The sequence below is a fragment of the Cuculus canorus genome, chromosome 8 (genome assembly GCF_017976375.1).
Source record: "Cuculus canorus isolate bCucCan1 chromosome 8, bCucCan1.pri, whole genome shotgun sequence".
Taxonomy (NCBI): domain Eukaryota; kingdom Metazoa; phylum Chordata; class Aves; order Cuculiformes; family Cuculidae; genus Cuculus; species Cuculus canorus.
In genome coordinates, this window is record NC_071408.1 from 32,809,011 (window position 1) to 32,815,010 (window position 6,000).

A 6,000-nucleotide genomic window follows, 5' to 3' on the forward strand; every position below is an offset into this window, starting at 1 on the left:
CTTTCTACTCATCCCTGGGCATCCATCATCATCATCATCTATCCAGAAGAGAAAAGCCTCTCCATCAGGTAAGAGCTTTCTTTTCCTGCTTGGGAGCTGAGTAGTTGCTTGTTCTTTGTGGATAACTTGGTGTAAGAGCTGTGTTGGTATTATTGCACATAAATATTTTTATTGGCACATAAACTAATAGTGCTTCAGATCAAAGGAAGCCTGTGTGGGTAAGCAGGATTGGCATGTGGCCGCTCTAATATCTGATTATTACCAGATCATATTGAGTAGAGCCTTCTTATCCTTTGCAATGGTTTTGTTAGAAAATCTGGTGCTGTGATCCTGTAGCAGAGGTGAGGAACCGCAACACAGGTGGGATTGATCTGTCCTGAGAAACTGCATAGAATCAGACAATGCTTTGGGTTGGAAGGGACGTTTATAGGTCATCCGGTCCCAACCGCCCTGCAGGAGCAGGAACATCTTTAACTCCATCAGGTTGCTCAAAGCCCCATCCAACCTGGCCTTGAACACCTCCAGGGATGGGGCCTCTGCTGCCTCCCTGGGCAACCTGGGCCAGTGCCTCACTGCCTTCGGCATAAAACATTCCTTCCTTAGATCCAGTCTAAATCTCCCCTCCCTTAGTTTAAAACCATTCCTCCTTGTCCTGTCACAAGAGGCCTTGCTAAGAAGTCTGTCCCCATCCTTCCCAGCAGTGGGGTGCCGGCAAACATAGCGGGGATGTTGTTGGTGTAGGTGGATTGCCTATCGTGAAGGAGGCAGGAATTCAGCTGAGACCTCCTAAGTGCAGCAAGGGCTCCTCCCACATCTCTTCTAGTCTTCTTCCATATAACTTTCTACCTTGGTGTGACTAATGTACCCAATTAATGGATGCTAACCTCTAGCATGCAAATAATAGTTTGCTATTATATATATACAACAAAATAATAGTTTAAATCTTCATATGGATTTTAGTTTGTGTATTTGCCTGTCGTGTTTCAGGCACCGGGAAGGGTCAAAGAACGGCTGTGGGTGTCTGGGGAGCGCTGTATTTGCAGCACTGCTCTTGAGTTCTGAATCCCTCACACTTGCTGTTGTTGGCTGAAGCCGTATCGGGTACAAGATATTGCTCTCTGAGACTGCGAACTGAACCCTAGCCCCTGACGTGGGAAACAAGGCAATGCACAACAGCTTTCTGAAACTTGGAAACAACTTCTTTGACTCATTTGGGAAAGGGCCAGGACAAGAACAGCTGTCTGTGCTGGCAGCGTCAGGGATTAGAACGCAGCAATTGCATCTGTGTTTCTTCCCCGTACTCTTGATTCTGGCTTCTGAGGTTTTTTGTGGTCAGAGAAAATTAATGCCTTGATTGTCTTCTTTGTTTATCTGCTTTAGTAAACACCTTAAAAACCAAGGAGAAAAACATCCAAGAAGGGATCTGCTCCTTTTAGACATCTGTAGCCATAGAGAACAGTGGTGTTTCGGCGTCCTGGCTTTTGAACGCTTCAGACAGCCTTGTGGTGAAGGAGGCAGCTGGTGGGAAGAGATGGGGAGATGCAGAAAACATTGTATTCTATAGGATCTGCCCACTTGTGTCGCCAGACCAACATCCCTCTTGCCCAAACAGGGTAAAGACGTGTTATTTTTGCTTCACTTTGAAAAAAGAAAGCAAGCATCACCCCCTGCCCCAGCAAGGCTAGTGACACAAAATGAAAGCGTGAGGAGATTCGACTGAGATCAGGCAAAAAAAAAAATATAATCATATTTTGCTATACATTCAGGCTCACGTTTGACTGAAAACAAGCCCAAGAGCACCTGTGCCTTTGCCATGCAGTATCGCTGTCAAAAGGACGATTATGGCCTCAGGTTGTCTCAGGAGAGGTTTAGATTAGGTGTTAGGACAAGTTCCTTTACTGAGAGAGGGGTGAAGCCCTGGCAGAGGCTGCCCAGGGCAGCGGTGGAGTCTCCAGCCCTGGAGGGGTTCAAAAAGCATGTAGTTGTGGCACTTGGGGTCATGCTTTAGTAGGCATGTTGGTATTGTGTTTGATGGTTGGATGTGATGATCTTAGAGGTGTTTTCCAGCCTGAACGAGTCTATGTTTCTATGATTCCCTTCCCCTAGTCTCTAATGAAGTACTGTTGTGCCATAACCATGAAAAGTTGAGCGCTGTAACATCACATCCGCTTTAGAGAGCAACACTCCTGGGGCTTTCCATGCCCACAGCATCACCACACACTTTTTTGGGCTCTGGCTAAGCAACAGCTTTAAACTCTGCCCAACCTTTGCTGCAAAGGCCGTTTTACTGTCCTCCTCATCCCTGACCACTCTGTGGTTGCGTTTTTTGAAGGGGAGACTTGCTCTCATGGCCTCTGAAAGCTCTCCTCGTCTCCAGAGGGGCTGGAGAGTAGGTGCCCTCCTAGGACAAAACCAGCTTTAATATTAACACACGTCTCTTTGCACTCACTGCAATTATGTAGAAACCTGCATGTCAAGTGACCCGCGTTGAGCCACGGAGCCCATTACTGGGGGTGCGCTAACGGCACCAGCGCACTAAACCACAACTGACAGCCTGATCCAGCACTGTGCTTTAAAAGGGCAGGGCCGCTGCGTTGGAGTTGGAATTCTGCTTTAATTAGGCCATTATCTGACCTTCAAAGCTGTATTTTCTCCCTCTTCTACATGCTATGCTGGAGGAAGGGCTGCGGGAGAATACAGGAAAAGCCCTATCTGATCGTTATCGGGAGCGGACGAAAGCCATGTGTTGCCTTTTCCTTTTGACGTGTGCAATTAGTTTGTCTCGTGTGGAAGAAACATGTCAAGGTAAATAGCCGTCTCTGTCTTTTCCCCTTGCCGATCCTTGGCAAGGTCCGTCATTTGCTCCTTATGGGAAAAGCTATTCCATCACCTGCTGACAGCGGTATCCCTCTCATAAAGCTCGCAGCACAACCTGACTGTACAGGGCTGTGAGACCCTTTGCGCAGGCAGCGCATCAGGTGGTGGTCAGCCTCTACCACTGGACTGTTTTATAGGCTGAGTGCGCTCCAACGCTCCTCATAAAACTTTGTTTGAACCCGGGTATTTCTACAGCTCTTTGCCCCTCCCTTCAAAAGAAGCTTTTCTGGTTTTATGGGGATACAGGGAGCTTTCTGTCCAGGCCACGTAATGATGATGAGAAGTTGTTTTACACTGAAAGAGGGGAGATTGAGATGAGATCTTGGGAAGGAATGTTTTCCTGTGCAGGTAGGGAGGCCCTGGCCCAGGTGGCTGCCCCATCCCTGGAGGGGTTCCAGGCAGGCTCAGGGACTGGGATTGCTCAGCTCTGGGCAACTCATGGCTTTCACCCCATGCCTGTTGCCACTGCATCACTACCGTTCACCTGAAGCTTTAAGGAGACAAAACCTCTAATCTTCATTGTTTGTTATTCGATAATTGCTTTCCTTTTGAGGCTCCTGTACAGCTAAACCTGCACAGAACCCTGGCTGGGGGCATGGTGGCGGGCTGTGGGTGTTGTGGTTTGAGTTAGTGTGTGAATATGGAAGGATTCATCATTGACTTCTCAGTTTGAGTTTGTTTCTGTCCTCCTGTACTTTCTTACTCTTTGTGGTTTGGGTTGAAGTAGCATCAGTTTCTGCCTCTAGCTCGGTCGCTCCAAGCGACTTCGTGGAAGTGAACTGCATGTGTTTCAGACGGGGTTCCTCTCAACAAGCGATAACGTGGGGCGTTGGGGTTGCTTGTACTGATTCCAAGAGAAACCAAGGCCGTCCTGGAGCTGGTGAAAAAGTGTCTCACCTGCATGGAGGGGCAGACAGGAGAGGTGACCCCAAACTGACCAGCAGAGCGTTCCCTCCCATACACATCATACTCTGTATAAAACTGAGACATCACAGGAGCCTCACTCCCGTCTTCAGTGAGGAACTTGTCTGTCTGCCCCGATCCGGGATCCATGCATCCCTGAGCCCAGGTCCTGAGCCCAGGTCCCTCCTCACCTCAGACGTCTTCCCTGCAACAATATGTCATGTTATACTATATTCTATATTCTATGTTATATATAAAATACAGAATATAGAACGTCTACTATTATAATATGCAATGTATATTATACAGTATGTAATGTATAATGTATAATATATCATATATCATATACCATATATCATATATAATATATCATAGATAATATACAACATACAATATATATCATAGATAATATACAACATACAATATATAATATATCATAGATAAGAGAAAATAGATAAGAGATAATAGATAATGTAGATAATAGATAATGTATATATAATGTATATATAACGTATATATATAATGTATATATATTATAATATATAATGTATATCATATATCACAGATTATATATTTATATAATATAGACTATATACCATATGCTATATCAGATATCAGATAATTTATCATTTATCATATATCATTTATCATATATATCTTAATTAGATTATACACTAGAGTTACATTATAAAATTATATATTATAGCTCATATGTTATATATTATATCATCATGGCGGGGGGGTGGAATTAGATAATCTTTAAAGTCTCTTCCAACTCAAACCATTCTACGATTCTATGATAATGTAATAACATATTATTAATAATAATATATCCTTTTAAATATATAATATTACAATGTAGTTATAATGTACGATTGCATTAAAATATTATACATTATGATTAATATATAATGTTGAAATGTAATTATACATTATAATTACGTTATAATATCGTATACATGTATAATTTTCATTAGTATATATTGTATTTATATACGTATAATAATTATACATGTATAATTATGATTATATGTATAATTATTATATATTATATATTATATTAGATATTAGATAATATATTATGTTATATGTTATATATGTGTAGTTATAATTTCATTGTAATATTATATATTGTACATCATATAATAGCTATCATATAATCTAATATATCATTATATATAATAATGATATATTATTTTTAATAGATTATTAATATATGATCTTATAACGCAATTATAATGTGTATTGCTCGTTATAATCCCATTATACCTTCTAATGACGTTACAGTATTACACATTGTGCACTGTGTGTTCTCTGTCCCTTTGTGCCCCGGTCCATACAGGGCCATGAGCCCCATCCCCGTGCAGCCCCCCCCCCTCAGCCCAGTCTGTCCCCCCCCCTCAGCCCAGTCTGTCCCCCCCCCTCAGCCCAGGCTGTCCCCCCCCTCAGCCCAGGCTGCCCCCCCCCCTCAGCCCAGGCTGCCCCCCCTCAGGCTGCCTCCCCCCCCAGCCTAGGTTGCCCCATCCCCCCCCCAGGCTGTACCCCCTCAGCCCAGGCTGCCCTCCTACTCCTCAGCCCAGGCTGTGCCCCCCTCCCAGCCCTGGCTGCCCCCCCTTTCAGCCCAGGCTGTGTACCCCCCCCCGAGGCTGCCCCCCCTCAACCCTGGCTGCTCCCCAGCCCAGGCTGTGTGTGTCCCCCCCCCCAGCCCTGGCTGTCCTCCCCCCTTCAGGCTGCCCCCCCCCCCCCCCCCCCCCCAGCCCAGGCTGCTCCCCCCCCCCCACCTCAGGCTGTACCCCTCTTCAGCCCAGGCTGCCCCTTCCCCCGCAGCCCCGTCGGTGCCCGCAGTTCCCCGCGCGGACGGCAGATGGCGCCGCAGGAGCGGCAGCGCCGCGCCCGCCCCTCAGCCCGGCGACAGGGCCGTTCCCCGCGGGAGCCGCTCCTTCCCCCCGGGACGCGGCTGTCTGGTGGCTGTTGGGGTGGCTAATCTTAGTGATAAATCGAGCCTAATTGGTGCTCTCTAACGAAGGGCTGCTTTGAGTTAAATAATGACCCTGGCGTCGTGTTTATATGAAGGAAGAATTAACCTTTAAAATGTTGCCCCTTCTCAGGAAACCGATTGCGCCTCTCCCTTCTCTCTATTGATTACTTTGGGTATTTAAAGCGCTGCGTTTTATCTCGCCAGCCGCCCGGTACATTTGTCACGATGATACTTAAAGGAGG